The 15,390-nt window shown below is 36.5% G+C and overlaps 1 protein-coding gene and 1 long non-coding RNA gene across 6 annotated transcripts in view; one reads left to right on the top strand and one right to left on the bottom strand.

Moving 5' to 3' along the window:
- Nucleotides 1-15,390, bottom strand: part of unc-13 — a 394,380-nt gene that overhangs the window by 70,175 nt on the left and 308,815 nt on the right. The window lies entirely within an intron of this gene.
- LOC138403498 (uncharacterized) lies at nt 5,568-12,151 on the top strand. Its single transcript, XR_011237755.1, has 2 exons — nt 5,568-6,005; nt 11,202-12,151. It is a non-coding gene; the product is annotated as an uncharacterized lncRNA (long non-coding RNA).

Genomic DNA, 15,390 nt, shown 5'->3' with positions numbered 1-15,390 from the left:
CTTTACCCAAAACTAACATAGCTCCCAAAAGTTAGAAATACGTGCCCGGGATCAAATTCCGGACTCCCCAGCTAGGAAGCTGATGTCTTAATAACTAAGCTCCGTTTCTACATAATTTTTTACCTTTACCTAAATACTAAATGGGTATAAAATGTTAAGCAAAAGTAACCCCCGCATCAATAGTTTTTCCTGTAACAGACAAAAAACGTCAACTGACCCGTCCTGACAAAACGTTATCTGTGTCCCGGGTCCTTATGACCCTTTAACCCTTTTTGGCTGACGTTTGCTCTTTGCTGCCCAACTGTATCATTTAACTGACAACGCAAAGAAACATACAAAATCTCCAGAATCATAATCTATGTTATTATTATAAAGAATTACTTAGTTTGTAAAATTGTATGTAGGGGTAAGAACTGGAACTAATAATAACTGGAACTGAGTCTATAAAAATAATTTTACTAATAGACAGTTATGCTATCTCCAAGTGCTACGGACTATAAATTATCGCCAAAATATGTATTTCAGGAATTTTCGAAAATTCTACTCCCAAGCGGGTTAAATAAAAGTCCGCCGTTTTTCAAGTTATTTCCATGAAAGTTGGTATTTGGGTTGCCGTTACAAATGAAGATTTACGTGTTTCAGGATTGCTGATTTTCTAAACTTCACTCGAGCAAAGCCCGGGTGGATCAGCTAGTAAAATATAAAAAAAGAAATTACAGAGCTTAAAATATAAAACGGGATTTGAGTCGAGGACTTCTGCAATAAAAGTGTCAAAGATTGAAGTGTACTCAATCCTTGTTATTTTATCGCATTAATTCTGCCTCCTCATTCTATTCGGAAATCCTGAATTTTAAATTAGAAGTGGATGTAAATTCGTTAAAACAATAAATTATTATTCACTAAATGATGCCCGCGACTTCGTCCGCGTGGATTTAGGTTTTTAAAAATCCCGTGGGAACACTTTAATTTTCCGGGATCAAAAGTAGCCTATGTCCTTCCCCGGGATGCAAGCTATCTCTATACCAAATTTCATCATAATCGGTTAAACGGATGGGCCGTGAAAAGTTTGCAGACAGATAGACAGACAGACAGATAGACAGACAGATAGACAGACAGATGGACAGACAGACAGACAGACACACTTTCGCATTTATAATATTAGTATGGATATGGATTTGCATTATTTTCGAGGACCTTTCGACTCCAACGCCCATCGGTCCTATAACACACGTGACCTGTCAATGCCACTTCAATGTGCTGAAATTGAGAACTAAGCTCTTCAGCGAATCACTTCGTGTTTAGCTTTATCCCTCAACAAGCTGACCCGCCCAGGCTTCGCTCGGGTGGAATTTAGAAAATCAAGGTGGGGGTTGAATTTTCAAAAATCCGGAAACACGTGTTTCTTCATTTGTGACCGAAACCCCAAATACCAATTTTCATGTAAACAACTTGGAAATATGACGGACTCTCATACAAACTTTCATCCCCTATTTAACCCCCTTGATAGCAGAATTTTCGAAAATTGTGAAATAAGTATTTTGAATTTTTAATCGAAAGCTTAAATACCAATCTCCATCGACGTAACTTCAAAAATGACGGAAATTCATACAAACTTCCATCCCCCATTTAACCCACTTAGGGATGGAATTTCGAAAAATTCTTTCTTAGTGGATACTTACTCTTTACAAAGAACATACTCTCAAAATTTGTTTGACTTTAGCTTAGTTTAGATAGGTATTGCTTACAACAAAATTTAGCCACATGGGTTTTTGTTTGTAAATTGTAAATATACTTAGTAAATATAGTACTTGTAAATATACTACGCAGAAGGGAAGGGAATAAATCTTGTCCAAAATGTCCATGACTCCGAACTAAAATTTTAGCTACAAACTCTTATTACTTATTTCGGACACTCAAATAGATTAAACTGGGAAACAATGACAAGTAATAATGTTAAAAAGAAAAGAAAGGCCTGGAATCACAACAAGGAAAAGATTGTAGGATATTTTTTTATTCAATGTCTCGGTTGCCAACGACTTCGTTTGTTTCGTAAAGTATAAGGTCCGCAAATTGCTAAAGCGCGTGGCAGCCATTGTAGTGACGCCAGCACTAGATTGAAGTTTCGAGCAACCAGTAAAAAATTTTTTGCTGATAGTCCCTTTTTTTATTTCGGCTGACATCAAAATTTAGTAATTTCGATGTTAATAAGGCATGGTTCCAGCGCAATAGCAATTTGCGGGAGTCATAATAGGAATAGGTACTTAATCTATACCTACTTATATGATATACTAGCGACCCGCCCCGGCTTAGCATGGGTGCAATGTAGATACTAATGTGGTGTCATTGAGGTGTCATTGCCTCGGAAACTTTCAAATGAGAGGATTTTTTTCCGACCTAATTCACATTATTTCAATTTCTCTAGGGATATCTAATTTTTTGAGAATTAAACTATAGCTATAAACCTTCCTCTTAAATCACTCTATCTATTGGTGAAAATCGCATTAAAATCCGTTGCGTAGTTTAAAAGATCTACGCGTTCATACATACATACATACAGACGCGGGAAGCGACTTTATATTTTTACTAGCTTATGCTCGCGACTTCGTACGCGTGGACTACACAAATTTCAAACCCCTATTTCACACCCTTACGAGTTGAATTTTGAAAAATCCTTTCTTAGCGGACGCCTACGTCATAATAGCTATCTGCATGCCGAATTTCAGCGCGATCCGTCCAGTAGTTTGGGCTGTGCGTTGATAGATCAGTCAGTCAGTCAGTCAGTCAGTCAGTCAGTCAGTCAGTCAGTCACCTTTTCCTTTTATATATATAGATACTATGTAGAGATTTATCTTAAATCTAAATATACCAAATTAAAGGCTGACTGACTGACTGATGTATCAACGCACAGCTCATACTACTGGATGGATCGGGCTGAAAGGCATTCACATAGTTATTATGACGTAGATATCCGCTAAGCAAGAATTTTTGCAAATTCAACGACTAAGGGGGTAAAATATACCGCGTGGACTACACATCCACGCGGACGAAGTCGCGGCAATAAGCTAGTCATATATTACTACAAATGCGATTGTATCTCTCTGTCTTTACTTATGTCTGCTAGCTTTTCACGGCTCATCTGTTTAACGAATTTTGACATCATTTGGTAACAGATACAGCTTGTATTTGGGGGAAGGGCATACCTTTGATCCCGGAAAATCAAAGAGTTCCCATAGGATTCTTAAAACCTAAATCCATGTAGACAAAGTTGCGGTCGCCATCTAACTCATATAATTTACTTATATAATCTAATTTAACATATTCGAATTAGCCATAGAATGGGATATAATTAATTTGAAGTAAGTAGTTTAGATGTAGTGAACTTAATTACCTGTGAAGCTTGTACCAATATTTAGTGCTAAAAGGGTCATTAAATTTCCATTAACATATTTCCCAGTCAAGCTCCCTACTTTCAACTCCATAATACATACGAGAATATGCATCTATTACGAGTAAAAAATAGGACCATAAAAATAATATTTTATCACATACCTACATACATAATTTTGGTTTTAAAGAAATTGCCCAAAAATTTCAAGTCTACTACTACTATAGTAATACTGTCATTACTAATACTAATACTATGATTTTATTATGTCTGTCTGTTTAAATATTTTCATTCGATTAAAAAATTTGATGAAATGCACAAGATAACTTGTAGCCCAGAGACATAGATTACTTTTTATCCCAGAAAATTTAATTGTAAATTTCAATTTTTTTAAATTTAAACCAAATGTTTTTGTAAAACTATACTCCTTGAAAAGTTCAATTTAATATATTTTGGTTTCATTCAAATCGTTTGTGGTAAATGTTTTCAAATCTGATAAAAATAGGTAGTATAATAAAAATTGCTTGTCACTTTTAACTGCTTTGCTTTTATAAAATACTTTTATTACTATTGTAATATGTACGAATTGTCAGTTTAAACGTAGCATGTTCATATTAGCTGTAACATAAAAATGCAACTCCTCAATATATATCGAAGTAGGTTGCCTGCACATCGGATTGAAAGAGAGGTGATGCAAAATTATGTAGGTTAGGTAGTTAGGCAATAAGATTAAAACAATAGTATGTAAGATTTCTTTATTGGTATTGTTAGTCCATAAGCAGGAGTAGATCATAAGCCGGCTCTCAATAAACATCTTTCACCGTTGCCGCATTTAATTATTACCATACGGCCACAACATATCTCATGGCGACCCTTGCCAGTCGGTGCATGCCTAATCTAAGTGCGTGCACCGGCTGGGCACCGATCAAGAAGAAGACTACACAATTTTCTAAAGAATATCAAGATTCAAGACTCAATTAGAACAAAAAGAAGAAAAAAAAATATCCACGTCCTGTATTAAAAATCAAGAAACACTAACATCAAGAAATAAGCCCAAAAATGAATCGCTTATGAACAGAAGACATCTCAAGCTTGATTGATTGCTTGATCCCGAGCATTGATCGGCCCAGTATCATCGTGCGTCCAGGGTTATCCCGGCCACAACTAGGAGGTGTCCAGGGTATTCCCGGTCCAGTTCGAGGAGTCCAGGGTTTTCCCGGCCCATTAAGATGCAGTAAAGAAGAGGCGCAGGCTCCAGACCTCCGGACCTGATGACCAAAACCAGTCCTGACGACGACGGCGACTACACGGCGGTCACGAAATTGATTGATAAAATGCGTCGCTAACAGTTAAAGTAAGTGCAATTTATCTCTCGTAATGGGCAATATAGGTAGAATGTGTAGGTATTGTAATTTTTTTTTGGATAGATATTTTAATTTTGTACGTAGGTATAGGTTAGAAGAATATTGTTTTTTTATAATAAATAATACTTGCTCCACTATCTACTAATAAGTTCCGTTCGTGCTTTATTTGTAAGATTTTATATAGTGTGTAGGATAGTTTAAACTAATAATAGATAATAATTAATAAATGAATAAGTAGGTACTTACTTCTTTCGTAAATATTAATAATTCAGAGAATTATAACGGTGTCATCGCGTGGTCAACGACACACGCGTACCCGAACATTTTGTATTGTTATACGAGACAATGGTTTTGCTCGAGATGCAATTTGCAAATACAACGAAATGAATATGAAATAAGGAGAATTTTTTCCCCTACAGACGTTTTTCGTCTAGTTTCGTGCTAGTTTTGACGATATAAGACTTTACCCGGCTTTGACAAATTAGGACTCTGCAAACCAAAGGCTTGATCACCCTTCGGCTGCAGAAGTGCTATAGGTATAAAATATACAATATTTATTTTGGATTGAGACATACTGACGTAGGAATCTGATTGTTATTTATTTGTTTAAACGCGATGTTTTGCGCATATTTAGTACCTCCTCATTCAACTATATATTTGTCTAGACTCTTGATCATTATCTACCGCGCTGGTGTTAGTGAAAGGCCTAGAATTTTTATGAAAAGTTGAATGTTATTGAAATACTTATTGAAAGAAATAAGTTTGATGAAGACTAAAAGTCTTATGAAAAATGCTTGCAAGCATGTTATGTTAAATATTTATTAGGATGTTACGCAGGCGAAGCCAGCGGCTGATACATAGTGAGCCAGCGCAACATGCATTCCCATTCCCACGTACGAATACGACCCGTATAGCTGACGCGGCGTAATACCAGAACCCGCGCGATGTGGGAATCGTAATATTAAGTTAGAATATTCTCATCCGTAGAGATAAGCACTAGTTTTTAGTCTTTTCATTTAAATGTAACTTTGAATATAATTATTATAAGGATATTATCGCCGACTAGTTTTCTTCCATCCACCTCCTGCGAGCCTAAACATTACTGGCGCAGTGACGGGGTAGGATAAGCTGTACCTGTAGCTGTATCGGACAACTGTGACGGAGAACAACTTATCCTGAGAACCTACCATTCGGAGGCCGCAGTGTAGTGGAGAATCTAAACTTCGATTCGTGGAAAGAAATAGATCGGCGATGCGGTAAGTACTTGAATCGTTCAAGTTCCTTTTGCCTATCCTTTTCCGACTAACAAGAAAAAGAGGTATTGTGTTTAATTTTTTTTTAATTGATTTTTTTTAAATCGTACTTTTATTGAATCCTCATTTATATATCGTCCTTATTCCTAAAATTTTATAATCTAGGTTTATACAAAATCTATAGACCTATTTAATATAATTTTACGTGAACTTTAGGGAAGTAATTTTTTATTGAGTGTTTTTTAAAAAAAGTTTTTTGAGTGTCTTTTTGTGTGTGTTAGTTTAATTTTTATTCGTCAAGATTTTTCATCCAAGGTCAGGACGTAGTTTCGTAGGTTCGGTTAATAGGTCAAGAGCCGTAGACGAATCTAGGAACTTAGAAGACATGGCATCAAACGATTTAGATACTATCTATAAATCTATTCGATTTTTACCCGAATTTGACGGAAATCCTCATGTGTTAACACGGTTTATAAATTTGTGTGACCAATTGGTGATTGCCCATTTTGACGTTAGTCCGGGACATGAGTTACAAAATTCGGCATTAATTAGTGGAATATTAAATAAAGTGACAGGTTCCGCGGCTAGGTTAATTAATGCAAACGGTATCCCAGATAGTTGGAATGGCATACGAAATGCCCTTATTAATAATTTCGCAGACCATCGCGATGAGACCGCTTTATACAATGATTTGTCTCTACAGACACAAGGCTCTAGCACCCCGCAAGAATTTTACGAAAAGTGTCAAAACCTGTTTAGCACAATTATGACCTACATTTCCCTACATGAATCCGCACCTACCACAATAGAGGCTAAACGGCAACTTTACCAAAAGTTAACCCTGCAGTGTTATTTACGTGGTCTAAAAGACCCGCTAGGCTCGAGGATACGGTGCATGCGGCCAGTGTCAATGGAAAAAGCCCTCGAATTTGTACAAGAGGAACTTAACACCCTATATATACAACAACGAAATGAAGGCGGGTTTTCTCAGAAAAATTCTGGACATAAATTTTCCGTATCAAATTACACAGGTCCTTCAAGGTCACAAGGTTTCGCTATGCCTGGGCCATCTTGGCAGCAGCCTATATATTTTAGACCACCTCAGAGTCAGCAACCTATGCATTTTAGACCTGGTTGGAAACCTAACCCTCAAATGCATCCGCGTGGTCCTAGTCGTACCCAATTAATGTTTCGCGCTCCTCCACCGAATTATAACCCGAAGAGCAACGTTTTCAAATTACCAAATCGACAACAATCGCCTAACAATTCTAATTTCCCACGTCCCATGAGCGGTGTGAGTCATTTCACCCCTAGACATTTACCACCATCGGGACATGATTGGCGTAAATTTGGTAATCCACCACCAACTAACTATATGAAATCACGCGACGTCAATTTTAATGAACTTAACTATGACTATGATTATGATTATGACTATGACTACGATTATGACTATGACAATTACGAACAATTTACGGATGAATGCTATAATTACTATGAGGAAAGCTCCTCGAACGTTGAACCAAGTCCAATAATAGAAGAAGTTGATCAGAAACAGGAAGTCAGTTCTAAGAAAGAAAATTTTCAGATAGTCAGCGAATCCGAAAAACCAAGATAGATGTTAATTTTTATGTCCAGCGGCAACTTGGTTATGTACAGATTAGTAATCCACCTCTCAGATTTCTTATCGATACCGGGGCGAATCAATCTTTTATCAGTCCTAAAGCAGTACAAATGTATTTTAGTAATATGCCACTTAACTATGAACCCTTTGAAGTAACCAACGTGCACGCAACAACTAAAAATGACTATTCCATTACATTACCTTGGTTTTCCGAATTTAACGAAGATGGTGATATTACTTTTTACGTATATAATTTTCACGAATACTTTGACGGTCTTTTAGGCCTAGATTTACTTGAAAAATTGGAGTCCACTATTAATCTTAAAGACAGAAAATTAGTAACGCGTAACGCTGAGATTCCAATAAAAATGTATGATTCGCGTAACGTTAATTTGTTCGAAGAAATTATTCCTGCTCATTCTTCAAAGCTATTTGCATTGCCTATTAATTCGCAGGACGGTGATGTCTTGATTCCATCTCAAACTATATGCAGCTGTATTATTTCCGATTGTATAACACGCGTTAAAAATAAGAAAGGATATGTTGAAATTACTAATGATTCCCCGAATGATATAGTTTTTTCCATAGACAAACCCATATCAGCAGAACTTTATAATTTTGAATGTGAGCAAACCAATGTTTCTTCGAATCGTGCTAAAGAAGTTTTTTCTCGTCTTCGCACTGAACATTTAAATCCAGAAGAAGCAGCTAATTTGAAAGCACTGTGTGCAAAGTATGCCGACGTGTTCTATCTTGAAGGTGAACCTTTAACGTTCAATAATAAGATTAAACATAAAATTAAGACCAGCGATGAAATTCCTGTACATACAAAAAGTTACAGATATCCTTATGTCCACCGACAAGAAATCAGAGATCAAATCAGTAAAATGCTTGAACAAAATATTATAAGACCTTCTGACTCCGCCTGGAGCTCTCCTATTTGGGTGGTTCCCAAAAAGGCAGATGCTTCTGGTCGTCGTAAATGGCGTCTTGTCGTGGACTTCAGAAAAGTAAACGAGAAAACGATTGATGATAAGTACCCTATTCCCAACATCACCGATGTGCTAGACAAATTAGGGAAGTGTCATTACTTCACTACCTTAGATTTAGCTAGTGGCTTTTACCAGGTTGAAATGGACCCCGCTGATATTCACAAGACTGCATTTAATGTAGAGAATGGGCACTATGAGTTTTTAAGGATGCCCATGGGGTTGAAAAATGCTCCATCGACTTTTCAGCGAGTCATGGATAATGTTCTCAAAGATCTACAGAACAAAGTTTGTCTAGTATATCTTGATGACATAATTTGCTTTAGCACAAGTCTTCAAGAGCACATAGTTAATTTGGAAAAGATATTTCAGAGATTGCGTGAGTCAAACTTCAAGATACAGATGGATAAGTCTGAATTCTTGAAGTTAGAAACCGAATTTTTAGGTCACATAATTTCTAAAGATGGTGTAAAACCAAACCCCAATAAAATAGCAGCCATAAGTAAATATCCATTACCAAAGACTACGACACAGATCAAACGTTTTCTCGGATTGCTAGGATATTACAGAAAATTCATCCCTGATTTTGCACGTCTAACAAAGCCCCTTACTCAATGCCTGAAGAAAAATTCTAAAATAATAATCGATGATGAATACATAAGGTGTTTCGAGCACTGTAAGCAACTGCTTACCAATGATCCCATTTTACAGTATCCGGATTTTACTAAAGAATTTTTGCTAACAACTGATGCTTCTAATGTCGCAGTAGGTGCCGTTATATCACAGGGCCCAGTAGGGTCTGATAAACCGATCGCATATGCATCTAGAACTCTTAATTCTAGCGAATTGAACTATAGTACGATAGAAAAAGAACTCTTAGCAATCGTCTGGGCCACCAAGTATTTCAGGCCTTACCTTTTTGGACGTAAATTTAAAATTATTACAGATCATAAGCCCCTGCAGTGGGTAATGAGTCTTAAGGAACCTAATTCGAGACTTACAAGATGGCGTTTAAAACTCAGCGAGTTCGATTTTACGGTGTTGTATAAGCAAGGAAAGTCTAATACCAACGCGGACGCGTTATCGCGCATTGAAGTTCATGTGGAAGAGCTAAGTTCGGTTGCTGTGAATCTATCGGACGGAGCTCCCTCTTTAGATGACTCTGGAACTCTCTCAGCTCCGGAGGCTGAAGATGGTTCTAGAACAGCAACTGTCCATACTGATGACGAAAGCCCCATCTTGGAAATCCCGATTTCAGAACATCCGTTGAATAAATTTACTAGGCAAATCGTTTTTAACGTTGTAGGTGATATTAAAACCAAACCAGTCACTACAAACCCCTATGAAAACCATAAGCGTACGACTGTTCAATTATCTGAGTCTAATTTAGAAGAAGATGTCATCAATGCTATTAAAGAATTTGTTCAACCTAAAATTAAAACTGGTTTATTAATCAATCCACCATTGGCTATGTATAAGATAATTCCAATAATACAGAAAACCTTTAAAAATTCGTCAATGATACTCAATTTAGTTAAAACAGAAGTAGAAAATGTTCGAGAATATTTAAGGCAGCAACAAATTATAGATAAGTGCCATGATGGCAAGACAAACCACCGCGGTATCAATGAATGCTTTCTTGCTTTATCTCGAAAATTTTACTGGCCTAAAATGCGAGAGCATATTTCAAAATTTATTAACGACTGTGCAGTATGCGGACAGGCTAAGTATGACCGTAATCCAATCCGACAGCAATTTCAAGTAGTTCCACCACCCAGTAAACCTTTTGAGCTTGTGCACTTAGACCTCTTAAGTGTAGAAAGCTGTAAGTTTCTGACAATAGTCGACTCTTTCTCCAAATATGCTCAAGCATATTTCTTAGGAGACAGCACGGCAGTCAGTGTAGTTCAAGCATTACTTAAATTTAGTACGCATCATGGAAATCCTTTAACTGTAGTTACTGACAACGGTCCGGAATTTAACAATCAACTTATATCTGAGTTCTTCAAACTTCATAAAATCCAGCATCATAAGGTCGCACCACATACTCCTAACGAAAATGGTATCGTTGAAAGATTTCACTTAACACTCTTAGAACACCTTCGTATCTTTAGAATCAGTCAAAAGGATGAATCAGTAAGGAACCTGATACCTTATGCTCTTCTAGCCTACAATAGCAGTATTCATAGTTTCACAAAATGCAGACCAATCGAAATAGTAACTGGACATTTTGACCCACGCGACCCACTCGACATAGACCTCACGACACATGTCTTACAGCAGTACATACAGGATCATAAAAATAGAATGAAAATTACATATAACCTTATCCACGAATCCTGTAGTAGTCTACGCAGAGATTTAACTAATAGTCGTAATAGAACTAGAGAGCCCGAAGCAAATTATTCCCCAGAACAACAAGTTTTTGTTAGAAACCCTGTTGCCTCTCGTCAAAAGGCAGCTCCCCGCTATACTCAGGATGTAGTTGTGGCAAATCTCCCAATCCACATCTACACTAGAAGAAAACGAGGCCCAATCGCGAAGTCAAGACTAAAGAGAGTTCCTAACACTGCCCAATTGTTGCAGGATCCTCCTTATAATCAATCTACTTCTGCAGCCAGTGGTAATGATCCAACATGATAGAGTTAGGATATTATAGTGTTAGGATATTATAGTGTTAGGTTAGTATTATGTAAGAAATGATATCATTTTGTTTTTCATAGTTTAAAAATTTCCTGTTAGTTTAACCTAAGTATATTATGTATTAATTTCCCATTACCACATACGCATCATGATATCCTTGTCACTTATTATCCATTCCTTGCTTGAACGAATACAGGTACATAGAGGCTGAATGCCCGAAGACCAGCAAAGGTTATCTATATTATAATATGCCGATATACGAAGCTTATAGATTTACACTTACCCAGAATAGAAGAAGACATAGCCATCCAAGTTATAGTTTTACCTAAAGAAGAATCCTTTGACTCAAGACCATCCATTATGAATAATTTAAGTCCACAAAACTGGATCACCTACATGATGCAAGTGCAAAGGTTTCATCTCAAACGCCTATCACTCTACCTCCAAGTACGGACCATGGAGTTATTTATCACACAATCATTACCATTCGCCATATTAATTGGAACCTGCAGACTGAATATGATCATTACAGTTTATCAGAAAATACATCGCACGAAGACCTTGCAGTTAAGAAACATAACCAAAATTCTGAGTTCTTCATCCGATGACCTTTCGGCGCAATTCACAGCCAAGGTGTTCCATATGCGCCGATCTGATGGGGGAGGTGTTACGCAGGCGAAGCCAGCGGCTGATACATAGTGAGCCAGCGCAACATGCATTCCCATTCCCACGTACGAATACGACCCGTATAGCTGACGCGGCGTAATACCAGAACCCGCGCGATGTGGGAATCGTAATATTAAGTTAGAATATTCTCATCCGTAGAGATAAGCACTAGTTTTTAGTCTTTTCATTTAAATGTAACTTTGAATATAATTATTATAAGGATATTATCGCCGACTAGTTTTCTTCCATCCACCTCCTGCGAGCCTAAACATTACTAGGAGAGTACGCGCCGCGTTTGTTCATTTGTTTATTTATTTGTATTATGTGAATAAGTAACTTGAAAGGAAGATGAAGACTAGGAGAGGTTTATTTTGACTGTCCAGGAAATATGAATACCTGAGATGTTTACTTAATAATAGGTATTATTATGGGTTTTAGAATAGAAACCTTATATTTACCGTCTTACGACGATGCTATACGACAGCTGTATACTTATGATGACGACTATTTGATAGGTCAAAGAATCTTTTAAAGTCGATTTGTGAAATCGATACATCAGCTTATACATATCTAATATCTATGATGCTATTTTGAGATTATTTTATTACCTATGATGAGATTTTTCGAAACTTTTGTAAAAGTTAAATCCTTGACTGCACTTAATAGATTTCGATTTTTCTAGTTATAAGTAAGGTTGAAAGTATGCCCATACGAAGCAAGAGATAAGATAAATTGCACTTGAGCACAGGAAGTAACGATAAAAAAAATGTTTCCTTACATAATTTTAATTTTATTTAGCATTAGATTTTATTTTTGTGATTGTCATCATCTTTTCTTCTGATTCGATGTAGCGTCTAACATTTTTTTTCTTTTAAGGGGAGGGGTAACCGCATACATTTTCAGGGGAGTTGTAATATGTACGAATTGTCAGTTTAAACGTAGCATGTTCATATTAGCTGTAACATAAAAATGCAACTCCTCAATATAATATATCGAAGTAGGTTGCCTGCACATCGGATTGAAAGAGAGGTGATGCAAAATTATGTAGGTTAGGTAGTTAGGCAATAAGATTAAAACAATAGTATGTAAGATTTCTTTATTGGTATTGTTAGTCCATAAGCAGGAGTAGATCATAAGCCGGCTCTCAATAAACATCTTTCACCGTTGCCGCATTTAATTATTACCATACGGCCACAACATATCTCACTATGCTACACTTTAATTATTCCTAAAACACGTACTCGTACATACAGAATTCTGAATTTCCACTAATTCGTTTACACAGGTAATGTTCAATTTTACGTAACCATTAATTTATTCAGCTGAGCTTAACGGCAACGCTAAGTGGTCGTTTCTCGTATAAGCAAATTACGAGTCATGGCAAATGAAACGCAATGAATTTTATATTAGAGCTCATTTTCAATAGGCAATATCTTTCAAAGATACGAAAATACCCTTTGTCCCACACGACCGCTATCCGAAAGCTTGTTTTCCGGCGTGGCAATTTCATAAATTAAACTATACGCAGTATCATGAACATGTCAACACTGTGTGAAGAACATGATTTATGTGTTGTTAAAATTGCATTGTTTTCACCGTTTGTTTGTACAAGGCTCGTACTAATAATACTTCAAGCTCCGAAAGTACATTTGGATTTGCGTAATACTCGTATCTAGCAATAAGGCTGGCCTATAATATAACATGCGAAGTCAATATTGAGGTTTCAATATGATTTAAAAAAATCACACTTTACATGACACTTTAAGTATAATATAGAGCTGTTAAAAACAGCTCTACATTATAATATGTGATGAACTGTGGTAAATATACATCGGCCTTCTAGTCGGGAGGGTCTGGGCTTCAACCCCGGGCACGCACTTTTAACTTTTGTAGAGTTATTCTGCGTTTCAAGCAATTAAATATCATTTTACTTTACGCTGAAGGAAAACATCGTAAACAAACCTGCATACCTGAGAGTTTTCCACAATGTTCTCAAGGGTGTGTGAAGTCTGCCAATCCCCACTTGATTAGTTGGCCTTTCTTATTCTGAAAGGAGACCCGTGATCAGCAATCCCCGGCAATGGGTTGATCATGATGATGATTATAATAATACTCGCTTCATTCCGAAGACATAATATTGTGCTCAGTAGTAGAATTATGAACTGTTGTTGCTTTAACACCTCCGCACCTTTCGAGAAAACATATTACACTCTTAATATTTGCCAATATGAATTTCCTTAATATTAAATCATCTACAAACATATTTACAAAAGATGCCATATTTGGGGCATCTCGTACGTTACAAATGAGAATGCGAACTCATGCCGTGATCCGTGATGTGAGAATCACCCTTTCTCACGTCATTAACCCACCTAATCCACTTTTATGAAAAACTGTCTCGTTGAATCTTACGAAGGTTGTTTAGCACGAAATAGATAGTGTTTAGTCATTGCTCATTGTGTCATTATTTACATAATATTGTCAACATTTTTTATAACAACAAGTCGTAATTCAAAAAATTAAAAACATGACTACCTTTTTACAATTGCAGAATTTTAAAAAGTTAAAAAAAACTGGTCACTCAAGATGATGTAAGTATTCTAACGGTACCAAATCTGTTCAGGCATCTAGAATTTATAGTGGAACAATTGGCACCGATTCTAAGCACAACCTAATATTGAAACTAATGAAACCTACTACCTAAACCTAATGAAACTCTTATATAAATGAATCCGAAAATAATACACTTCTTTTTTGGGCACTCGTGTAAAAAAATGTAAAAATTCAATATAACTTTATGATGATAAAACTTAGACTTTTGTGAAAAGCTACACATTACAAACTACATACGTTTTCAAAAAAGTAATTACAACTACTGAAAGAGGAAAGATATAGGTAAGCTCGAATATATATTATGTGTACTTATTTAATTTACTTTTGGAGTAGAATCTTTTAAGGGATGATTTATGCTAACACGAGGCGTGCGCGGGCCGTGACACGTACGAGGCGCGGACGAGGCACGGATTAAAAATATCACGAACATTTTATATGAAGCAGTTAATGCTTCACCGTGTGGCGTCCGTGCACGGACACGGTACGGTGAAGCATAAACTGTTTCATATAAAATGTTATCATATGAATTATCCCGTATACCTACTCAACAAAATATAGGTTTTCAACGGCAGGTAATGACACTTTAATAACGCTTCGTCACCGGCAAGAGTCCCCTACACTTTCTTTGAATGGAAACTCCACCCTAATCCTGTACGGAGGGATAAGTTTGTTATGAAATTTATAACTTTTAAAGGCGAAGTTCGCGTGACCGTAGACACGTAATATAAGTTGGGGACTACATTCAGTATATTTAGTATGAGATTTTACATCTCAAAACGTTGATAGAACTCGAGCGTCGAAACACTTCAGCATTAAAATAAAATGGACTTTAACTGCCTTGTCTTAAAACTCA

This window comes from Maniola hyperantus, chromosome 17 (genome assembly GCF_902806685.2).
Source record: "Maniola hyperantus chromosome 17, iAphHyp1.2, whole genome shotgun sequence".
Taxonomy (NCBI): domain Eukaryota; kingdom Metazoa; phylum Arthropoda; class Insecta; order Lepidoptera; family Nymphalidae; genus Maniola; species Maniola hyperantus.
This window is presented reverse-complemented; position numbering and strand designations above follow the sequence as displayed.